We start from the raw sequence: 25,347 nt of genomic DNA, 5'->3' as shown, positions 1-25,347 counted from the left end.
TAAATAATATATAAAAAGGACTAGGGATGAGGCTCAGTGGTTAAGTGCCCTGGGGTTCACTCCCTAGTACCTAAATAAATAAACAGGGCTATGGGTGTAGCTCTGTGCTAAAGCACACCTGGGTTAAGTCCCCAGTGGCCAGGTGGAGGGGCACACAGAAATATGCAGAAATGAACACCGAAAGAGAATAGAGACCAGGATAAATGCTTTAAAATTCTAAATTTGGAGAGTTGAGAGAGTGCACTTGGCGAAATGGGGCTGGGAATGGAAGACAGGCTTTTATTGTGAGTGATGTTTACATAGTAAATCTACTGTGGGATCTCCACAGCCAGGGCCATTCTCTGTCCTGCCAGCCAATTGCTCTCCCCCACACAGTACCCGCCACCTCCCACCCCTCACCCACACCATCCTGGGCCTGGAAGGGGGCTTTAGTGGGTGGGAGACACTGCAGGGATTCTTTGCCCAGAATAAGAGTCCATTGTCTGGCTCCAGCCTGCCAGGAATGGGGCCTCACTCCCACAGCTGGGATGACAAGGAGAGGGAGTGAAGAAAGGCAGCCAAGAACTAGTGCCAGAGAGGGAAGAAGGGAGGGAGGTTCAGGGATGGGAGGGGCTAAACAGGAAGCAATATCCACCACTAGTCCAACCATAAAGGAAGAGTTCAGGTTTATAAGCAGGACAACTGAGTACTCTGTTGGTCCTGTCCCTGGGGGCACCCACATACATGGTCACTGCCCTTTATCCCTGAAATAATGCAATTTGGGGATGATTTACAGAGCTGTGGGAAGGAGCCAATGAGATGACAAATGGGAACCTGCAGAGATGATAACACATGGCTCCTACAGGAAAGATATGGGGAGTCCATCTGGGCCTCAAGAAAGATATAAAGATTTACCCGGCCTTCATGAGAAGGCTTTGAGGTCCATATTCCACTCCAGAATCCACATGGAATTATAAGAGATAACTGATGGCTAATGTGGATCCTATAGGGAAAATGTTGAAGTTTTCATCTGATGACCACATACAGCTTTTCACAACTGGAAGAATTGGAAGGGCTCCTATTTGGCCATAAAACTAACAATGATGAGATAGGAAGAATAGCCAGGTCTGAAGTCAGAAGCATGTCTTTGTCCCAGGGGATTGTACCCTCTATATTTATGTTAACGGAAGGGAACAATGCTGTTAGTAGTGACAGTTATTTAAACAAGCTTTTATTCAACAGGCATTTGCTGAACATCTACTATGAGAAGCAGTACAGTGCAGTGGTTATGAACATGGGGCAAGAAGGCAGACTGCCTGCAGCATAAATTAGAGCCAGGTGCTCATTCTCACTGAACCTTAGCTTTCCACATATGAAAAATAAGGAGCCCTTTTTGTCTTTAGGATTCCTATGAGAAGAAAATGAATAAAGGCACTAGATGTGTGTAACACATGGAATGGTGCCTGGGACATAATAGATGTTTAATGGATGCCAGGCACTGGATACATGTCGTTCTCATGGTAGAAGACAGGAGTGAGAGAGCCTGAACTCAAATTGGCTCAGATATAGAGACTATCACATCTGTTAGTCAAAGCATGTCAAAAGATTAAAGTCCAAATTAAGCCAGGCATAGTGATACATGCTTATAGTTCCAGCTACTCAGGGAGCTGAAGGAGAAGAATTACAAGTTCAAGTCCTGCCTTGGCAATTTAGCAAAACCCTGTCTCAAAGTAAAATGGTAGAGCATGTGCCTACCATGTGCAAGACCCTCTGTTCAATCTCCAGTTCCACCAAAAATAGAAGAAAAAAAAAAAAAAGGTTAAGTCTAAGATTAGCGCTTGGAGACAGGGAGAAAAGTTCCCCTCCTCCTGCCATGGGTTGTCAAGGAAAGTCATAATACAAATGGTGGCAATGTTTAATCCCATTGCAAGGAGGGGCAAGTAACTGAGAAAAATAATCAATCATCCACAGTAGTAATTCTAGCCTATTCGTCTTTTCCTGCCCAACTATGGCTAAATGAGGCATGTCCATCCAAGGGTTTCTGGGAGAAGATTAGCTTTTACTGAACCTTTGCTACGTTGGAGTGAGAAGTTTAACCTCATGACTTTTGTATGAAGTAACTGCTATTATCTCCATTTGTAGATGAGACAAGTGATCAGATAGGTACAATGATCTTTCCAGGGAAATAAAGTGGATGTATCTATTATTTTTTGGTACTGAAAATTGAACCACTACTACTACCACTAAACTACATTCCCAGCCCTTTTGATTTTGAGATAGTGTCTCACTAAATTGCTGAGGCTGGCTTTGAACTTCTGACGCTCCTGTCTCAGCCTCACAAGTCACCTGGGATTAAAGGAAAATGCCACCACACCCACCTGGCAAAAATCCACTTTAAAATGGGCAAATAATCTGAATAGAAATGTCTCCCAAAAAATATACAAATGGTGAAGAAGCACATGAATACACAATTAGTCGTCAGGGAAATGCAAAACAAAGCCACAATGAGATTCAACTTCACATTCACTAGAGTGACTATAATCAAAAAGACAGATAACTACTGGTGAGGAAATGGAGCAATCAGAATTCATACACTGCTGGTGGGAATGTAAAATGGTGCAGCCACTTTGGAAAACAGTTTGGCAGTTCCTCAGCTTTTTTTTTTTTTTTCCCTCTTCCCTGTACTGAACCCAGGGACACTCTGCCACTGAGCTACACTCCCAGCCATTTTATTTTTATTATTTATTTATTTTGTACTGGAGATTGAACCCAGGGACACTTAGCCACTGAGCCACATCCCTAGCCCTTTTTATTTTTCATTTTGAGACAGGGTATCACTAGGTTGCTTACAACCTCAAAAAATTGCTGAGGCTGGCTTCAACCCTGCGATCCTCCTGCCTCAGCCTCCTGAGCCACTGGGCCTTTTAAGTATTTTATTTAAAGACAGGGTCTCGCTGAGTTGATTAGCACCTTGCTAAGTTGCTGAGGCTGGCTTTGAACTCCTAATCTTCCTGCCTCAGCCTCCCAGACTGCTGGGATCACAGGCATGCACCACCATGCCTCACTTTGTTTTTATTTTGAAACAGGATCTCACTAAATTTCCCAGGCTGTCCTTGAACTTGCAATTCTTAGCCTCAGCATCCCAAGTTGCTGGGATTATAGGCATACATCTCTGTGGCCCACCCCAAATTGTATTGAGATTGAATGTATAGTATGTATGCACTATATGTATATATGTATATTCTGTATGCTGTGCTGGGGATTAAACCCAGGGCCTGGTGCATGCTAAGCACATGCTTTACCACTGTTAAACTCCTGGCTCTCTCAATAATGTAAACATAAGTTACTTTTTTTAATGTTTAGTTTTTAGTTAGTTGGTTGGACAACACAACACCTTTATTTTCTTTATTTTTATGTGGTGCTGAGGATCGAACCTGGGGCCTTGCATGTGCTAGGCGAGTGCTCTACCGTTGAGCCACCACCCCAGCCCCGTAAGTTACCATTTAACCCAGCAATTCTGCTATAGATATACTCAAGAGAAATGAAAACATAGTCATAAAAATACCAATAATATTTATTGCAACTTTATTAATATTTTTTTTCTAGTTCAGGGATCAAACTTAGGCTTCCTACCTGTCAGGCTAGTGCTTTACCACTGAGCTACAGCCCTGGCATGCAACCTTACAAATAGTAGCTGAAAACTGGAAAAGATGATCAATAAGAGAATGAATTTGTAAATTTTCATATATTCATACAATGGAATATGACTCAAAAGTTAAAACAACTGATATATACAACAACATGGATGAATTACAAAAACATGTTGAGCAAAATAAGCCAGACCAAAAATAAATAAATAAAGCTGAAGCTGTGATACATATTTGTCATCCTAGCTACTCAGGAAGCTGAGGCAGAAGGATTGTTTGAGCCCAGGAGTTCCAGGACAGTCTGAGCAACATAGCAACACCCCGTCTCAAAACAACAACAACAAAAAATTACTGTTTTACACCTCTTATATGAAGTTTGGGAACAGGAAATCTAATATGATAGAAGTTAGAATAGTAGTTGCTCTTTGGGAAGGGAGATAGATTGACTGGAAAGGTACAGAAAAAAAATTCTGGGGTCATACAAATATTCTAGATCTTGTTGTAGGTGGTAGTTACAAGGTATATAAAAACTATCAAAGCTCATAAAACTAAAAACTTAAGATATGTGCATTTTATTGTATGTAAATTATAACTCAATAAAGTTCTGTTATCATAAAAGGAGGTGAAGTGCTCTCTGGAGCAGCTCCAGTCTAGAGAACAAGTACCATTCCCACCTTCTTTATCTTGCCATCCATGGGCGGCTCCTATTTCTTTTTTACTAGCAGTGCCTCCAGCGGACCACTTGGGGGCACCCATGTCTGAAGTGTCCAACAATTGCAGCGCTGATTCTCCACCAGCTGGGCTGCTCTGCCTAGCTAGAAGTACTGGGTGCAGGACAGCCCTGTGGTCTACTTAAAACCCGGCTTCATCACATTTCTTGCTGTCTAGCCAGCAGCTGCGAACATGGAATCCAGAACATTGCCTACTGCTCACTCGTTCACTTAGAACAGGAATCATACAGCCAGTAGTACCCATTCAAACCTACTCCCACAAACTGCAGAGAAAGAAAAATGTCCCCCACAAGTCCCAACCTGGACCTGGGCCTGGGCCTGGCCCTAGTGAGCACTAACCTTGAGCATCAGCCAAGCCCTGGATGCCAAATTCACAGGACACTGTTCCAGTTTTCACTTGCCTGACTGCTTGGTTGCATTGAAAAGCCAGTCTTTTTTTTTTTTTTTTTAACTCAGGGGCACTCAACCACAGACCCACATCCTCAGCCCTATTTTGTATTTTACTTAGAGACAGGATCTCACTGAATTGCTTAGGGCCTCCCTTTTGTGTGCCACTACACCCAGCTCTAAGATTGGCTTTTCAATCGTATGCAGTGGTGCATGTCTGTAATCCCAGTGGCTCCAGAATCTGAGTCAGGGGGATTGTGAGTCCAAAGCCAGCCTCAGCCAAAAGCGAGGCCATAAGCAACTCAGCAAGACCCTGTCTCTAAATAAAATACAAAATAGGGCTGGGGAAGTGGGTCCATGGTTAAACAGCCCTGGGTTCAATTCCCAGTACCAAAAAAAAAAAAAAAAAAAAAAGAGCTAATCTTGCTTTTGCCTCCACTGTGTCCCTCCTTCTTATCCTGACACCTTCTGCCCTTGCAACCTTGCCATCTCCACCCTGCCAAATCTGCAGCTACCTCTGAGGTGCCAAAGCTCTGTCTCTAGTCTGAATTCTCTCCCGTACTCCAGCCCTATCCCAACCTGGAACCCAGGTGTTTTCCCTATATCCATACCTCTTCTGTGATCCTGCCTTCAAAAAATGGCCCTGTCACCTAGCATAGTGGCAGACACCTGTAATACCAAATACTCGGAGGCTGAGGAAGGAGGACACAATTTAGGGAGACCCTGCCTCAAAATAAAATAAAAAGGACTGGGGGCTGGAGATGTGGCTCAGCGGTAGCGCGCTCGCCTGGCATGCATGCGGCCCAGGTTCGATCCTCAGCACCACATACCAACAAAGATGTTGTGTCCGCCGAGAACTAAAAAATAAATATTAAAAAAAAATTCTCTCTCTCTCTCTCTCTCTCTCTCTCTCTCCTCTCTCACTCTCTCTTTAAAAAAATAAAAATAAAAAATAAAAAGGACTGGGGATGTAGCTCAGTGGTAGAGTACTTGCCTAGCATGCACAAAGGCACTGGGTTCCATCCTCCGTACCCAGGGGTAGGGGCGGGTATTATCTATCATTGATAATAAGACATTTACATCATGTACCTCCTGATGTACACTTACTTCTATGATATCCTTGCCAGAAATTGCAAAAGTGGAATCTAATCATGATTTTAAAAAATCGGACAAGCCCCAATTGAGGGACATTATACAAAATAGCTGACAAGTACTCTTCAAAAAGACTATCTCAACCCTCAACTACCCAAACCAGATTCTGAGAAGTAAAGACCTGTCAATTCTGTTCCCCATATCTTTGGAATCAATCCTTATTCCCCAGTGACTAGGAGGGCTGAGGCAGAAAGATTGCAAGTCCAAGGCCAGCCACAGCAATATTATAAGACCCTGTCTCAAAATAAAATAAATAAATAAATAAAAAGAGTTGAGGATGTGGCTCAGTGGCAAAATGCTCCTGGGTTCAATCCCCAGTACAAAAAATAAATAAATAAATAAATAAAAATCCTTCTCTTTACATTCCCATATTAATTAACAGAATGGATCATTCTCACCTTTTTTTAGTGCAAAGCTCTTCTCAAAGGTCTTTCCCCACCTGACACTCATCCAACCTGTTCTCCAAGCAGCCACAGAGACCCTAAACATGTCACCCCTCACCCTATTTAGGGCCATCCTGAGACTCCTCACTGCTCATGCAGATATACACACTCTCCTTGATCTGGCTGTTGGCCTTCCTGATCACTTCTTCAGCCTGGTCCTGGCCACTTCTCCAGCCTCACCTTTTGTATACATTGCCCCCGACTCAGGCACTATAGAATTCACATCCTTGCTTTCACCCATACCAAGAACAACCTCTGTTCCCCTCACTTGACTCCCAACCCCATCCCCTGCCCAGAAATTCTTAATTTTCTTAGGAGTAGGGTCCAGAAGACCCTCTCAGGTAGAGGCTGCACTCTCTCTACTACCCTGGTACCATGAGGTCAAGAGGAACTTTCCATGGCCACCACCCTCAGGCATACCATGTCCTGTGTTTCTTGATTTCCCACTCTCTGTCACTCATTGTTTCTGAAGACAGTTTTTCCCTGGATGACTGATTCCTACTTGTCCTGTGAGGGTCCACAGATGCCTCACTTCTGGATTCCTCCCTGGCCTACCTGGAGGCCTCTGCTCTATCTCAGCTCCTTCCCTCCCTGCCACCCAGTGCTGAGTTGTTACTTAGGACTCCCCACAAGACTGAGTTCAAGGGCAGGAAGGAGAGCTCACACTGGTATCATTCACCATCATACCAATGCCAATCTCAGACAAAGGAGATTGTAACAGAATGGTGTGTTGACAAATATTTATTTAACAACCAGTTCTTCAAGAAAAAATGTATATTGTATCATTAATATATGTGTGCATGTTTATTATAAATTTTGTGAAATAGCCAGGCTCAATGGCACATGCCTATAATTTCAGCAACTCAGGAAGCTGAGGCAGAAGGATGACGAGTTCAAGGCCAGCTTGGGCAACTTAGGGAGACCCTAAGCAACTTAGTGAGACCATGTCTCAAAATACAAAATAAAAAGGGCTGGGGATTTACTAACTACAGTGATGAGCACCCCTGAATTCCATTCCCTGTACCAAAAAATAAAAATAAATTCTGCTGATGTAAAGGATTTTAAACACACAATTTACACATAATGCATATTCATCTTTATTGTAAATTCCACATAGTCAATTGATTCTCACAGAATGCTTTCATTATTTTTTGCTGAATTCTTTGATCCATAGCCAACTTACATTTGCATGTGATGAGTTCACAAAACAATAAATCAAGCTTGTAATTTGTAGTTTCTGCTAATTTCCCAAGTAGAAATACTTCCCTTATAAAGCTAGATGCATTTGTATGTGTCTGTAATCCCAGCTTCTCAGCAGGTTGAGACAGAAATATTATGAATTTGAGCCAGTTTAGACAATTTATCAAGGTCCCCATCTTTTCTCTTTTCTTTTTTACCAGGGGTTGAACCCAGGGGCACTCAACCACTGAACCACACCCCCAGCCCTTTTTTTTTTTTTTTTTGCTTTTTATTTAGAGATAGGGTCTCATTGAGTTGCTTAGGGCCTTGCTAAATTGCTGAGGCTGTCTTTAAACTTGTGATCCTTCTGCCTCAGTCTCCCGAGATGCTGGGATTACAGATGTCAAAGACCTCATCCGAAAGAGAGTGGGCAGGAGGAAGGAAGAAACTTCCACCATATCTGATTTTAGCTAACAGCATGATGTCACTGAATGCAGAGTTTGGCAGAGATGTGCTATACATCATTGTATAGTATCTCCCCATCCAGATGCAAGAAATATGAATAACTTCAAGAGCATGAATAATGGTAAAATGTAGGGCTGGGAGCAGAGCTCAGTTGTTGAGTGTTTGCCTAGAGTGTGTAAAGCCCTGGGTTCAATCTCCAGTACAATATACACAGAGAAAAGAATTAAAATGAGGAAAGTTATTAGAAAGTGATAAGTTTTCAATATCCCTTTGTTTTCATAGACTTTGAATATTTGTTTTAATATAGTTTGTTTAATTGTAAGTTGATATAATTAAATTTTTAATAATAGCTATGTTGAATAATCAGCTCATAAAACTGAACATTTAACAATTGATTCCCAAGAGCCAGCATTTGCTACCGTCAGCAAACCAAGCTTTGGCCCCTGGCCCAAAGTTTGCTCTCCAGAGCAAGTCTCGCTGCCCATCTAAGAGATAGATTCTGAGTTCTCTGGATAACCCAACCTTGGGTGTATGATTCCACTTCAACTCCAATAGACCTTTGTCTCTCCATCAGCCATCATCTGCTTCCCTGGTCTCATCGTAGGTCTTGTCATTTCCAGATACTGTTTCACCCCAGAATTACATCTTCCACCCTTATTCTGAACTACAGCCTCCTTCTTCTTCCAGTCCTCTCAATATCTCCAAGTATGGCAGTCGACCTTGAAGAACATTTCCTGAGCCCTTGCTTGTCCTTGTTTATCAGCCTCCTCCTCCTGATCCTTGGAAAAAACTGCTATATCAACACTTCAGCTTTTCACCTTGGATGTATAGTAGTAACTTCACAATAAAGCAATTTATATTTACTTTATAATTTCAGTAGAATCCTTCTTATCTGATGAAGTTGAGACAAGAAGTTGGTCAATTAAACAAAAATGTAAGTATAAGAATTGGTGGTCAAGGGGGGGAAAAAAAAAAGAATCCGTGGCTGGGTACAGTAGCACATTCCTGTAATCTCAGCGGCTCAGGAGGTTGAGACAGGAGGATCTCAAATTCAAAGCCAGCCTCAGCAATAACAAGGCACTAAGCAACTCAGTGAGACCCTGACTCTAAATAAAATACAAAATAAGGCTGGGGATGTGGCTCAATGGTTGAGTGCCCCTGAGTTCAATCCCTGGTACTCTCCCCAAATAAAGAATCAGTGAACTATGGCTCATGCCCATAATCCCAGGGACTCAGGAGGCTTTAGCAGTAGGATCGAAAAATGGAGGCCAGCCTTTAAAACCTAGAAAGAACCTGTCTCAAAAAATAAAATAAAAAAATAAAAAAGGGGCTAGGGATGTATCTCAGTGGTAAAGCACCTCTGGGTTCAATCCCCAATACTACAGGGGGAAAAAGACATTTAAAATTTATATGTATTTTTTAAAAACATTTATTGTTTAGTTTTAGGTGGACACAATATGTTTATTTTATTTTTATGTGGTGCTGAGGATCAAACCTAGTGCCTCATTCATGCTAGAAGATCATTCTACCACTGAGCCACAACCCCAGTCCTAAGTTATATGTATTTTAAAGTTGATTTGTTAGTTAGAAAAGTAACAACTACGTTCCTGTTGTTGTTTTCTGGTATTGTTATACTGCTGCGTACTTCTGTAGAGCTCAAAATATTTTTTAAAAATATGTATTTGGGTGGGCATGTAATCCCATCCACTCAGGAGGCTGAAACAGAAGTATACCAAGTTTAAGGCTGGCCTCAGCAACTTAGTGAGATCTTGTCTCAAAGTAAAAAATAAAAAGGATTTTGTTTGTAGCTCAGTGGTGCAGTAGTAAAGCATCTGTAAATTTAATCCCCAGTACAAAAATGTGTGTGTGTGTGTGTGTGTGTGTGTGTGTGTGTGTTTGGGTTGGGGAAATATCTAGTGGTAGAGCTCTGTCCTGGACTTGGTCCCCAGCACCAAAATATAAAATAAAACAAAAATAAGGATTACCTGTATTTATACAATGTTTCAAAACTTAAACTATGCCCCGCAGTCTGGCTGGGCACAAAATCACGAGCCACCACACACCTTGTAGATTCAAACAGCAACTCTTTATTCTCGAACTCTCACCGGCACTCTACACACAGGTTCTGGGGAAATCCACGTTCTTGGCAAAATCCACACTCTCCACCAGGCTCTGAATCCCAAATACTCTCTGAATCCCACGAGAACTCAATGGGAACTCAAGGCGCCTGAGGCAGCAGGATATGCCCTATTCCCAGCAGGGTACACCTTAAACCTGGAACCGCCCTAAACCCAAGGAGCAGGATACTCCCTAAAACCCGATCCACCCTAAACCCGGATCCTCCCTGGTCCTTGAGCAAGGTCACCTTACTCAAGCATATATGCAATGTCACTGCAAATGACCTGGGTCCAAAGGCAAGCCCATTTCCACAATGGAGAGTCCTTCCTCTAAGCAACATGGGGTAGGCTGACAAGAAAATTTCGATGCGTCATTCCTACTTGGCAATGGCTCTCAGCAAAAATATATAAATGTGTACTATTTGCTATTTTTTTTTTAAGACAGGGTCTCACTATGATACCCAGGCTGGACTTGAACTCTTGGGCCCAAATGATCCTCCTACCTCAGTCTCCCAAGTAAATAGGATAACAGGTGCATGCCATAGCACTCAGGCATGCATTGACATTCTGTTGTAATACCAAGGATTTTTCTTTGAATATGGGTCCGTTGATTGGAGTTCCATATTTCTTTTCTTGTATAAGAAGACCTATAATTACTAGGTGCAGTGGCACACACCTGTAATCCCAGCAGCTCGGGAGGCTGAGACAGGAGGATTGCAAATTCAAGGCCAGTCTCAGCAACTTAGTGAGTCCCTAAGCAATTTAGCAAGACCCTGTCTCAAAATAAAAGATAAAAAAGGCTGAGGATGTAGCTCAATGATAAAGCATGCCTGGATTTAATCCTCAGTACTACACAGGAAGACTTAAAAAAAATTGCTTAGACTTCTATGCTCCATAAAGTGGATAACATCTTTGAGACACTTGCAAAGTAATCTGAGAGCAGACTTTGGGTTTCTAAAGGGTTTTCCCAATCCTTTACATCTCCCCAGGCCAAACTCAACAACTTCTTTTTTCATTTAGTTTTATTTTTCATGTGGTAAAAAAAAATAACAAAATTTACCATCTTAAAACCATTTCTAAGTGCACAGTTCAGTATTAACGTATATTCACATTGTTGTACAGAACTTTTTCATTCTGCAAAGCTGAAACTCTGGGGACTGGGGATTTGGCTCTGTAATAAAGCACTTGCCTAGCATGCATAAGGCCCTGGATTTGATCCCAAGCCCTGCAAAACAAACAAAACAAACAAAAGCCCCTGAAACTCTGTACCAATTAACAACTTCCACTTCTCCCCCAGACACTAGTGACCACCATTGTACTTTCTGTGTCTGTGAATTTGACTCTTTTAGGTACCTTATATAAGAAGAATCAATATTTGTCTTTTTGTGAACCAGTGGTTATTGTTTATTTGTTTGTTTTTGTTTTCAGGGTTTTTTTTTTTTTTTTTTGTAGATGGACACAATATCTTTATTTATTTTTTTTTTTATGTGGTGCTGGGGATCGAACCCAGGATCTCACGCATGCAGGCATGTGCTCTACCACTCAGCTACAGCCCCAGCCCTTCGGGGTTTTTTTGATTGTTTGTTTGTTTGTTTTTTTAGTAACTATCTTTCTCAGAATTTTCTAAAGCAGTCAACTTAGTTGTCACAGAAAAAATCCAATCTCCTTTTGCAGTCATTCCTGTGGTTTAGTTATGGCTTAATTACATTATATAATTATAATTATGAGTAAAACAAGCCAGCCAGTGGCACATGTTTGCAATTCAGGCTTCCCAGGAGGCTGAGGATCACAAGTTCAAGGCTGGTCTCGGCAACTAAGTGAGACCCTATCTCAAAATAAAAACAAAAAGGGCTGGGGATGTAGCTAGGTGATAGAGTGCTCCTGGGTTCAATCCCTAGTACCACAAAAGAAAAATAAACACAAACACACACACACAAATAAGTGAAACAGATTTGGGAAGGTGTTAGTTGGGTCCTCAGAGATGGAATCTCCAAATGGGAATAAATATGCAAGATATTTATTAGGGAACCATCTCTTAGAAGAAATAGGAAGTTGCTGGGAAAGATATTAGAGATCAATATAGATCTGACATCACCTGAAGGAGGGAGAAAAGGAAGGGAGCTGTATAGGAGCATCTTAGAAAGCAGTGCAGTTCTAAGGAAAGTTCAGCAAGGCCATTAGGGTATCCTCTAGCCACTGTCAGACATTTTCCATCTATCTCCCACTCTGCCTTAGTACTCCAATGGCACTCCATCATTAGTGGGAACAGTCCATGGGAAATGTGGCCTTAGCACAAATGCAGTGATGGATTTTAGAATCAGCCTTGGTTAATTACACTCCCTGCAGTCAGATTTGAGAAGCCATTTTCATGGTTACCACTGGCAGCAAGGACAGCTGATTGTTAGTGTATCAAGAATAGATTTAGCTTGGTTACATAGAGTAGAAAATGCAAATAATAATGGTTTGAACAATATGGGTCTTTTTTTCCTCACATAATATGAAATCTAGGAAAAAGTGAGTTGGCTCAGTGACTTTATCCTGCAAGGCAGAGGTCTCTGCAATTCTCTTGATCTTTCACTTGGCATTTTGAGATGATGTCTCCACTTCAGACTTCATAGTTGCTTTGTGGGCAGCTGGAAAAAGGAAGGGCATAGGGGAATAGGTGTGCAGGCTAAGTCTACACCCCACTTAATCAGCTTTCCAGCTCTACACAGAAATTTCCATTTATCTCTCATCAGCCTGAACTGTCATCAATTTGGGGGAAAAAAAAAAGCTGGAAAATGCCTTTTAACTGAGTGGATTGCCTCTGCCAATAAAATCAGGATAGTATTAGTAAGAAAGAAAGGAAGAATGGATCCTGAGGAGGGTACCAGCAATATCTGCCACACCTGGTGAGCACAAACACACTAGAGAGTGGCCTGCTGCCAAATGAGCATATTGGAGGTGCCTTGGGCTTCCTTTTGTGTGTGGTCTGCAGGAGCAATGGGGACTTGAATTCACTGAATGATGCAGTGTGTAGTGAAGATCTCAAATAACAGGAACTGGGTTATTTTCATTCCATTAGGTAGAATATCAGCTCCACTGAGCAGGAATTGTTTTTGCATTTGTGGCCATATCCCCAGCACCTACAACAGAATCTGTCCCAAAATAGATACTCAATAAATATTTTGAATAAATAATAATGATAGCATTGCGCTCTTCTCTGTGTATAACAATTGGGATAATTCCTCCCCAGTATTACACATTCCATTCACTCACAGCAAGTAACCTCATGAAAACAATTTGCTCACTCTGACTCAAGACCCATCAATCCCAGTTCTGGTCATTACCTGGGCTCCTCTGGACTCTTCCTCGGTATGTGGCTACTCAGAAGATGTGACTGCCAGGCCCTTTGACAGTTTTTAACTGGTTTATCCATCAGTCTCTTGTGAACTGGTTTGCTATAATTCAGTACCCCTTTAATGCATTAGGAATTTTGTGACCATTCATTATCTCATTTTCTTTTTTTTTTTTTTCTTAGTTTTCGGCAGACACAACATCTTTATTTGTATGTGGTGCTGAGGATCCAACCCAGGCCGAACACATGCCAGGCGAGCGCGCTACCTCTTGAGCCACATCCCCAGCCCCTCATTATCTCATTTTCTAAATATACTATATTCCCTGGTAGATTTTCAGTTTTGGACCCTGAAGCTAATTTACAAGTTCTTCACTTTCAATATTAAGGATCTGATGCTAAATTCTTTTTAAAAAATGTTTTTAGTTTTAGCGGACACAATATCTTTATTTATTTATTTTATCTATTTATATGTGGTGCTAAGAACTGAACCCAGTGCCTCACACATGCTAGGCAAATGCTCTACCACTAAACCACAACCCCAGACCAAATTGCTAGATTATTGTTTTTCTTTTTGTTTTTGTTGTGGGTGGGGGAATGGTACCAGGGATTGAACTCAGAGGCACTAGATCACTTAGCCACATCCCGGGACCTATTTTGTATGTTATTTAGAGATAGGGTCTCATTGAGTTGCTCAGCATCTTGCTTTTTGCTGAAGCTGGCTTTGAACACATGATCCTCCTGTCTCAGCCTCCCAAGCCGCTGGGATTACAGACTTGCACCACAGCACTGCGCCCAAGTTGCTATATTATTTTGCTGTTTTATGCAACTTACTATGAAAACACTGAGTCAGGAATGATTGCACATACTACCTGTAATCCGAGCGACTCTGGAGGCTGAGGAAGGAGGATCACGAGTTCAAAGCCAGCCTCAGCAGTTTAGTGAGACCTTAAGTAATTTAGCGAGACTCCAAATAAAATATAAAAAGGGATGGGGATGTTACTCATTGGTTAAGTACCCTGGGTTCAATCCCTGGTTTCCTTCCCCCACCCCACCCCTCAAAAAACATTGTTATACATATTCCTCCAAATAAATTAATTCTTTTTTTAGGTACCTGGGATTGAATCCAGGGTTGCTTAACCAATGAGCCACATCCCTGCCCTTTTATTTATTTATTTTTAATTTTGACACAAGTTCTTGCAAAATTGCTTAGGGCCTCGCTAAATTGCTGAGGCTGGCTTTGAACTTTTTTTTTTTTTTGAGAGAGAGAGAGAGGGAATTTTTTAAATTTATTTTTTTTTTTACTTTTCGGCGGACAAAATCTTCGTTTGTATGTGGTGCTGAGGATCGAACCCGGGCCGCACGCATGCCAGATGTTACCGCTTGAGCCACATCCCCAGCCCCTGGCTTTGAACTTTCAATCCTTCTGCTTCAGCCTCCTGAGCTGCTGGGATTACAGCCATACCCAGCAATTAAATCTTTTTAGACCAATTAAAACAATAAAAAGAAGCCAGGAGTACTGGTACACATCAGTAATCCCAGCAACTCAGAGGCTGAGGCAGGAGTATCACAAGTTTAAAACCAGCCTGGAACCACTATTTGACCCAGCTATCCCACTCCTGGGTCTATACCCAAAGAACTTAAATACAGCATACCACAGGGACACAGCCACATCAATGTTTATAGCAGCACAATTCACAATAGCTAAGCTGTGAAACCTTCAGTAGATGAATGGATAAAGAAAATGTGGTATATATACACAATGGAATATTACTCAGCAATAAAAGAGAATAAAATCATGGCATTTGCAAGTGAATGGAGGGAGTTGGAGAATATAATGCTAAGTGAAAAACCAAATGGGGAATGTTTTCTCTAATATAAGGAGGTGATTCATAGTGGTGTTGTGAGGGGGACCATGGGAGGATTAGAGAAACTCTAGATAGGACAAAGAGGTGGGAAGGGAAGGGAAGGGGTATGGGGGTAACAAAGATGGTGGAATGAGATGGATACCATTACCCTAAGTACATGTACGAAGACATGAATGGTGTGAATATACTTTATGTACAACCAGAGGTATGAAAAATTGTGCTCTATATTTGTAATAAGAATTGTGATGCATTCTGCTGTCATATATGACAAATTAGAATATAAAAAATTTAAAAACCAGCCTCAGAAACTTAGCAAGATCCTGTCTCCAAATAAAAAATAAAAAGGGCTGGGGATATAGCTCAGGGGTAAAGCACCCTGGGTTCAATCCCCAGTACTAAAAAAACAAAAAAAGTCAATGACAACCCCTAGAACAGTTTTGGTCATCCCTGAACTCAGAGTTTGTTGCATGGGCCTTGTACCTCCATGGCTACATGGGACACAATATTGCTAAACTCCTTTGTACATGTTAACTCTTCCCTGGGTCCAGGCTCCTCAGCCCCCTCCCAACCCTTGTCTCTCTAGAATGGCTGATGATCAGCTCCAAAAAGTAGCATTGGAGAAAAATTTGCTCTCTTTACTTCCTACCCTCAAAATCATTTTGGTCTCAAAATCACTTTACATTCTTTTTTTCTTTTCTTTTCTTTTTTTTCTTGTTTAGTACCAGGTGAAAGGAAAGTGACCACAACACTGAGAGCGACCAAGAGATCTTTATTGCAGCAGTGCAAAAGAGGAGAAAAACAGAGAGAGAGAGAGAGAGAGAGAGAGAGAGAGAGAGAAAGAGAAGAAAGAGAGAGCAAGGGAGAGTGAAAGCAAGAGAGGGAGGCAGGGCTGGGGATGTGGCTCAAGCGGTAGTGCACTCGCCTGGCATGCGTGCGGCCCAGGTTCGATCCTCAGCACCACATAGCCAAAATCTAATAGGGTCTCTGGGTCTGCAAGCTGCCTTGTTGGCTTACAATGATCAGATCACCCAGTAGTTGCTAAGGGTGTCATCTTCTGCCTTCAGGCAGATGGGGCAGGGGCTAGATGTGGGTTTCTATGGCACCAGACAGGTGGGGGCTGAGTGTTCAGCCTTGATGCAAACAGGTGATAAAGAACCAGACAGTGGGGGGTTTTTGAGTGCATGGGTTATCCTGCAGCTAACTTTTGTTCAGCCTGCCCTGCAGACAACTTAGTTCAGCCTGTGCTGCACCTAACACCAGGGATTGAACCCAGGGGTGCTTAACTACCAAGCCACATCCCTAGCCCTTTTTTTTGCATTCTATTTATAGACAGGGTCTTTGAGTTGCTTAGGGCCTTGCTAAATTGCTGAGGCTGGGTTTGAACATGCAATCCTCCTGCCTCAGCGTCCTGAGTCACTGGGATTACTCACTTTGCAGTCTTAAAAATTAATGATAAGTCCACAAAACTTTTCAAATATTTGTTATATCAACCCATATTTTCTCTATTATAAATGAAAACAAAATTTTTTAAACTATGTATTCATTGATTTAAAATAACAACACATGTTAACTTTAAATTTTAAAATAGTTTACATTTTCTGGGCAAGGCAAGGTGGCACACACTTATAGTGGTACCTCCCAGCTACTTGGGAGGCTGAGACAGGAGGATTGCAAGATTCTTTTGTACCAGGAATTAAACCCAGAGTGCTTAACAACTGAGACACATCCCCATCTTTTTTTTTTTTTTAAGAGAGAGAGATAAATTTTAATATTTATTTTTCGACGGACACAACATCTTTGTTTGTATGTGGTGCTGAGGATCGAACCCCGGGCTGCTCGCTTACCAGGTGAGCGCGCTACCGCTTGAGCCACATCCCCAGCCCCCCATCTCTTTTTTATATTTGATTTAGAGACAGGGTCTCACTGAGTTGCTTAGGGCTTCTCTAAATTGCTAAGGCTGGCTTTGAACTCATGATCCTCTTACCTCAGCCTCCTGAGCCACTGGGATTACAAGTTGTGCCATTGTGCCTGGCTGAGGATTACAAATTTGAGGCTAGGGGTTGTGGTTGTGGCTCAGTAGTAGAGCACTTGCCTTGCATGTGTGAGTCACTGGGTTCAAGTCTCAGCACTGCATATAAATAAATGAATAAAATAAAGGTTCAGGGACTGGGGATGTAGCTCAGTTGGTAGAGTGCTTACCTCTCATGCACAGGCCCTGGGTTCAATTCCTGGCACCAAATAAATAAATAAACAAATAAAATAAAGGTCCATCAACAACTAAAAAAAAAAATTAAAAATAAAAATAAAAAAAAAAAGAAGAAGGGGCTGGGGTTGTGGCAGGGCTGGGGTTGTGGCTCAGTGGTAGAACGCTCACCTACCATGCGTGAGGCACTGGGTTTGATCCTCAGCACCACATAAAAATAAAATAAAGATCTTGTATCCACCTATAAATAAAAAATAAATATTAAAAAAAGAAGAAGAAAAATCTTTTAAAAAGTTTTGAGGACAGCCTCAGCAATGTAGTGGGACCCCATCTTAAAATAAAAAACTAAAATGGGCTGGGGATGTGGCTCAGTGGTTAAGCACCCCTGAGGTCAATTCCTGGTACCAATCAATCAATCAATAAATAACTGACAAATAAAAATAAAAAATAAAAAGGGCTGGGGAACCAGGCATTTGATAGATAGATTCCCAGGTAGCTGAGAAAGGAGGAATCCAATTTCAAGGCCAGCCTTAGCAACTTAACAAGGCCCTAAGCAACTTAGTGAGACCCTGTCTCAAAATTTTAAAAATAAGTTTAAAGGGGCTGGGGATGTGGCTCAAGCGGTAGCGCGCTCGCCTGGCATGCGTGCGGCCCGGGTTCGATCCTCAGCACCACATACCAACAAAGATGTTGTGTCCGCCGAATACTAAAAAATAAATATTAAAAAAAAAAATAAGTTTAAAAAGGCTAGAGATAAAGCATCCTTGGGTTCAAGCCCCATTATCAAAAAAAAAAAAAAAAAGAATTAGGGGTTGGGGATATAGCTCAAATGCTATATAGTATGTGCAAAACCCTGAGTTCAGTCCCATGAACTGCAAAAGATAAATAAATAAATAAATAAATAAATAAATAAATAAATAAATAAATAAATAAATAAAAATAAAGACAGACTTAGTTGATATGGTAGATTGTCTACAGAGACAGCTGCTGGTAATTCCTCTCATTCTGGTACATGTACCTCAGGCCTTCCACCAAGAGATGGAGTTCATTTCCCTGTACCTTGAATCTGTGCATCTTTGCCCAAAAGAATGCAGAGGAAGTGAAAATATGTGACTTCTAGGTCTAGGTCTTATGAGGAACTGCAGCCTTTTGGGATCAAGCCACTCAAGAAAGAAGTTTGGGCTAAAGACCATACAGAAAGAGGCTGAGCTAGCACCCCAGGCAATCCAGGCTGAGGCCCCAGCCCTAAATGCAGGACGGAAGCCACCTTGAATGCTCCAGTCCCAGGCAAGCCCCCAGGTGAATGAAGCCAACACTTGGTGGAGCAGAATTGCAGCAAATCACAATCATTAGAATTAATAAATCATTGGTATTTTTCCTTTTCCTTTTTTTTTCTTTTGGTGCTCAGAATTGAACCCAAGGCCTCTTGTATGCTAAGTACATGCTCCACCACTGAGCAACACCTCAGCGCAATCATTGTTATTTTTAGCCGCTAAATGTTATTTATTATTTTTCAATATTGGGGATCAAACTCAGGGGCACTCTACCACTGAGCTACATCTCTAATTCTTTATTTTTTTATTTTGAGGCAGGGTCTCATGAATGCCGGGTTTCTGTTCTCACAACTAAAAAGTTCAGAGGTTACTCCAGGTAAACTGGGCTAATTGGGCTGCGCAAAATAACCACACAAGAGACACCTTTTTCTTTGGGGTCGCTGTGTCGGCTCCTCTGACCTTAAGGGTCCGCCAGAAGAGAGGAGAGAGCGAGAGCCCACGCTGACCCCTTTTATTGAGGAGAAGCTATTCAAATGAGGCAAGGGGTCAGGTTTCAGGGGGCTGAGTCTATCTTCATGATGTCCACTGTCAGCAGGTTGACTGACACCTGGGTAGGCCACACCCAAGGGCACAGTAAGAGAAGGGGACACACACAAGGCACTTCCATGGAAGATTCTATCCTAAACAGGGCAAGGGGTTATATTACAAAGGAACAGGTGAGCGTAGCTTCACGAGTGGGGCTGTAGCAAGACACACCCATGCATGAGACACAGATCCTCGAACCCAAGAAGGATGGAGAAATCTCTACTACATTTCTGTGACTGAGCGCCTCAGCACCCAGCCGGGGAGTGTGACTCAAGTCACATGCAAGGTTGGTCTCCCACACATGAAGTTGACAAGCCTGGCCTTAAACTTTGATCCTTGTGCCTCTGCCTCCTCAGTCTCTGGGATTATAGGCATGTGCTTCTGACCCTGTTAGTTTCAGGTTTTTGAATGTAAGCCGTTTCCTTTATCTATTATTGGGTAACACAACACTTTAAAATTTAGTGGTTAAACTGGGCACAGTGATGCAATCCTATAATCCTAGGCTCAGGAAGCTAAGATAAGAGAATTGCAAGTTGAAAGCCAGCCTGGACAATTTAACAAGAGCCTGTCTTGAATATTAAAATAAAGCCAGACACAGGGGTGCATGACAGGAGGGGCACAAGTTTAAGGCCAGCCTCAGCAATTTAGGGAGGCCCTAAGCAATTTCACAAGACCTTGTCTCAAAATAAAAAAATAAAAAGGACTTGGGCTTTGGTGCAATAGTTAAGCACCCCTGGGTTCAATCCCAAGTCCTGAAAACAAAACAAGACAAACTAAAAACTTCAAACTATCACATAAAAATATCACATGGATTTTGGGGGGCTGGGATTGTGGCTTACAGTGGTAGAGCACTTGCCTAGCAAGTGTGAGGCAATGGGTTTGATCCCCAGCACCACATAAAAACAAACAAATAAAGATATTGTGTCCATCTACAACTAAAAAAATTTAAAAAAAAAAAAACATTAATTTTTTAGCTCCTTTTTTGAAAACACTGGAACTGTGTAGCTCACCTGCACTTTAGAGCAGAATGTGAAAGGCCCACAACCCTACTGTGAAAATTTATGGATATAATGGGACAACTGCTTTATAGGAAGAAGTTCTGACCTCTCCCATGATTTCACCCTAGGGTAGAAATGATGGGAGCTGGTGACATTCAATCACAATTCTAGGACTGGGAATGTAGCTAAGGGTAAAACACTTGCCTGGCCTGTGCGAGGCCCCAAGTTTGATCCCCAACATATAAGAAAGAGAGAGAAAGAGAAAGAAAGGAAGGAAGAAAAGAAAGATAGATTTTTTAAAACTCTGCTGCAGTTTGTTTATTGGACGGTCATTAATCAATATGTATGCATACTTTTTGGACACAGAGAGAATGTTCTCTTGGAAATTTTCCAAACAAAATATGTTCTTTTCCCTTGTTGAAATACATAAAATATATCTTCAGCAAGAGTAAGTGCAGTGTGCCTTGTGATTTACTTCAGAACAATAGTCAGAAGGCACATTTGATTAATTTCATCTTTCCTTCAAGAGAAGGGAAGACCTGGTAGTGACAGGGCCCCTCATGGTCATAAAGGTAATTTGACCACCTGGGCATGGTGGCACATGCCTGTAATCTCAGCAACTCAGGAGTCTGGGGCAGGATGATTGCAAATTCCAGGCCAGTCTGGAAAACTTAGGGAGAACCTATCTCAAAATTAAAAAGAGCTCAGTGATAAAATGCCCCTGGGCTTCAATCCCCAGTAATACGCGCACGCACGCGCGCACACACACACACACACACACACAGACATACACAAACACACAAAGGTAATTTGATGCAGTATCTCCCTGAACTGGGAGGAACCCCTATTTATCCATCTTTACTTGGGGGCTTTGCTCTGGGACAGCAGACTGGGAAACAAGGGTGTCCAGGGTGGTTTCTGAAAAGAGGTAGGGCAGGGGCAACTGCCAAGGAAGAGAGCAGACCCAGGAAAGAAGGAAATACTACTTCCTGGCTTCCTCAGCACTCACTCCAGACCCTAGTGGTCTCTTTAACTACAGAATTACATTGTTTACCATGAGCCTGATTCCACAGGATATGAAGGCAGAGAGCTCTGCATGTGTAATACTCAGAAAAGCTGAGACAGCCACTCCCTATTGAAATGAAGCAGAAAATGCTCAATCACATGCAATCAAAATAAAACCACTGGGCCTGCATTCCTGCCTGTCAACAAAAAACAGCTGGGGCCCAACAGCTCTGACCGCCTGATGGAGGCTGACATCCTGCTCTGCCGCCCCCTTTTTACCCTACCCTCCAGTTTGCCTGCAAGCTTTACTGCTCAATAGCTGAGCCTGTGGGCCAGAGACCTAGCCTCTCTCTGAAAAGTGGGAATGACCATGCCATGGAGGTGCTGGGAGGATAACCTGAGAGATTTCTAAGAGGGAAGTACTGTTAATGTCATTTCCATTTTACCAGGGAGGAAACAGACACTGAGAAGTTCCACAGCTTGACCAAAGACAAAGCTAGCAAGGGGTAGAGCTGGGATTCACATCCCAGCAGCTGGATACCAGAGTCCATAATCTTAACAACCCCATTAGTTGTTTCTATGGCCCCAATGGCCAAGCATTTTCTAAGTTATTAAAAATAAAACAAAACAAAAACTCTCAAGTCTCAGCTACTCAGGATCACTTGAGCTCAGGTGTTCAAGTCCAGCCTGGGCAGCATAGCAAAACTCTGTCTAAAAAAACAAATAAACGAAACACCCGCCAAAAAACCTACAACACTTGGTAAACCTATGAAGGGCAGTTATGATACAATTCTGGGAAAGAAGATCCAAACCAAGCACCCAAGCTCTGCCCCAAGTCAGAGTTGGAGGAGACAGAGCAGCCCTGGTATTCCCACCACAGGCCAGCACAGAGCAGAACTCAATCCTGGAGTTCTAGGACCCTCTTTACAGAGAGCTGGGGAGGCCTTGATGATAGCTGATGGCCTTCTTCCTGATTCCCCTTCCTCCTGCAGGTGGTCTATTGTAGGACTAAGGACAAACTCTGGAGCCAGACTGGATCTGGCTCTAGCTGGATTAAGAAGTAAGTAGCTGCACCCTCATAGTGCGTATTGCATTAAATGAGTTGGTACATGTAAAATGCTTAGTATAGTATCTGGCACATAGTAAATGCTTTTTTTTTCTTTCTCCAAGGTACTGAAAATTGAATCCAGTAGCACCCTACCACTGAGCTATATCTCCAATCCTTTTTCATTTTTAATTTTTTCACTATTAGGTTGGCTAACCTGCAACTCCCTAATTATAGGTGTGCACAACCATGTTTCACTTGTGAATGCTAAATAAATGTCATGTAGAATTGGCTACCTATTCCCTCACTTTATAAGGTTTGTATTTTCCTCTTACTCCAAGGTCCTCAAATATCCTGACTCTTCTGTTTTAATCAATTCTCGCCTTGGAGTTGGAAAGGGCAAAGCTGATCCAACAGCTGGAAGCAGTAACCAGGAAGTTCAGGAGTCAGAAAAGGCTCCTGGAAAGTCTTTTGGTGATGGGAGTTCCCTAGAGCCCTTATGTGGTCAGGAGAGTGACTTTTTACTGCATTTGTATCTGGAGTCTAGAAGAAGGATGGGGGAACTAGTGGTAGTACCCAATTCTTGGGGAGATGGAGGAGGAGGTCCAATAGCTGCTTTTGCCTCCTCTTCCCCTTTTCACAGACCCCTCTCCTTGTTTGTTTTAGGCCCCATATATCCTCTTCCTCCTCTGCCTCCCAGGACTTAGGCTACTTGGCCTGTGATTTAGGAAAGTAACTGAATTCATGCAAAATTAATGGCTCTTGTTCCCAAGTGGCACCCTTCACTAGGTCTACAATGCATTACCCCCCCTTCCCCATCTTTGAGTCCAGGGGTAGTATGGGAGGAGGAGCTGCCTAAAGGTGCAAGGCCTGGCTGGTAGTAGCATTCCTAAGTCCTGTCCTGGCTGGCCCAAGGGGAAAAGCAATAAAAGCATTCTCACTAGAGGTAAGACATGATGAGCAATAAAGGAGCTGAGACTGGGGACTCGAATTAGAGCACCAGCCCAGGGCCTGAGACAGTCTGAAATAAGAGATTCCTGGTTCGCACTTTCCCCAACTCCTAGGCCACACTGGCCTCCAGGCATCATTGTCTAGCACTGTTAAATTTACAAAGAGCTCTGATACCTAAAACCCCACTCAACTCCACAGGAGAACCTTGTAAAATGGCCACTCCTTTTTTTTTTTTTTTTTTTTTTGTACCAGGGGCCTTCTAAAATAATAGAATAATTGAACCCAGGGGCTTTATTTACTGAACCACATCCCCAGCCCTTTTTTATATTTTATTTACAGACAGGATCTCCCTGAGTTGCTTAGGGCCTTGCTAAATTGCTAAAGCTAGCTTTGAACTTGTGATCCTCCGCCCCAGCCTCCTGAGCCATTGGGATTACAGACATGTGTCAAGCTGGCCACTGCTCTTATGACCACAGAAACAATCTCAGACACTCATGCATTAATTTAACAAGCATTTACTTTTCTTTCTTCTTCTTCTTTTTTTGGGGGGTGGGGTGGGGGTGGGGGGGTATGTGGTGCTGGGGATTGAACATGGGACCTTGCCATATACACTTAACAAACAATTATTAGGTGCTTACTGTGTGCCAGGAAGTAAATTCAGCTCTTCTAATTCAAGGCAGTGCTCTTTCCACATATTTGCTTCCATGTTAATTCCTGCTGGAATTCTTTTCCTCCTAAACTTGCTTCCCCAACACTCCCTTTTTGTTATGGTTTTGATATATCCGCAGATACTTTGATACCCCTCCTTTCAAGAAATGGAAGCTAATTCCCCTCCCCTTGAATTTGGGCTGGGCTCCCTTCTAAAATAATAGAATAAAGTGGAAGTAAGGTGGAAATGACTGTGTGCAGCTTCAGAGGAGGCCACAAGAGGTACTGCAGCTGCCTGATTGCTCCCACGTTCTCTCATCTCTTGCTCTGGAGGAAGCCAGCTGTTGTCACAAGCAGACCAGTGGAGGAACTGGGGGCCTCTGACCTACAGACAGGTGAGAAGCTTGGAAGTGGATCCTCCAGCCCAGTCAACAAATTGATTGCAGTTTTATGAGAGAACCTGAGCTAGGTCCACCACTTTAAGCTGCTCTTAGATTTCTGACCCTCAGAAATTGTGTGAAATAGAAAATGTTGCCAGGTGTAGTGACACACACCTGTAATCCTAGCAACTCAGGAGACCGAGGCAGGAGAATTGCAAGTTCAAAGCCAGCCTCAGCAATTTAGCAAATCCCTAACAACTTAGTGGGCTCAGTGATAAAGCACCCTTGGGTTCAGTCCCCAGTACCCCCCCCAAAAAAAAATGTTGGTGGGACTGGCTGTAGTTCATTTGTAGAGCACTTGCTAAGCATGCATGATCTCTAACAGCACCACAACCAAAAAAAAAAAAAAAAAAGAAAAAAAAAAAGAAAAAGAAAGAAAAAGAAAAGATTATGGTTTTAAGCCACTAACTTTCGTGAGTTGTGGAGAAATTTTTTATGCAGTAATAGACAACCAGTACATTGTGGTTATCTCTCCCAAGTCAAAGTCAACTCATACCTTTAGTGGGCAGCTCAAATAATTTAAAAATTTCTTTTTTGACATGATGGATATGCTAACTACCCTGATTTGATCATTACACAATGTATACATGTATCAAAATATCACATTATACTCCATAAATTTGTACAATTACATCTCAAAAATAAAACCAAAATGAATGTCCTTTTTCTTGTACCAGGGATTGAACCCAGAAGCTCTTAACCAATGAGCCACATCACTAGCCCTTTCTATTTTGATTTTGAGACAGGGTCTCCCTAAATTGCTTAGGGCCTCCCTAAATTGCTGAGGCTGGCTTTTTAATTTTTTTTTAATTTTAATATTTATTTATTTTTTATTCTCGGCAGACACAACATCTTTGTTTGTATGTGGTGCTGAGGACCGGGTTGTTTGTATGTGG

At 42.2% G+C, this 25,347-nt stretch overlaps 1 protein-coding gene across 1 annotated transcript in view; it reads right to left on the bottom strand.

The window, feature by feature from the left end:
• Positions 1–25,347, bottom strand: part of Scamp5 (secretory carrier membrane protein 5) — a 68,898-nt gene that overhangs the window by 20,499 nt on the left and 23,052 nt on the right. The window lies entirely within an intron of this gene.

Source organism: Urocitellus parryii, chromosome 6 (genome assembly GCF_045843805.1).
Source record: "Urocitellus parryii isolate mUroPar1 chromosome 6, mUroPar1.hap1, whole genome shotgun sequence".
NCBI classification, from domain to species: domain Eukaryota; kingdom Metazoa; phylum Chordata; class Mammalia; order Rodentia; family Sciuridae; genus Urocitellus; species Urocitellus parryii.
The sequence above is the reverse complement of the archived record's forward strand: the minus strand, read 5'-3'. Positions and strand labels throughout refer to the sequence as shown.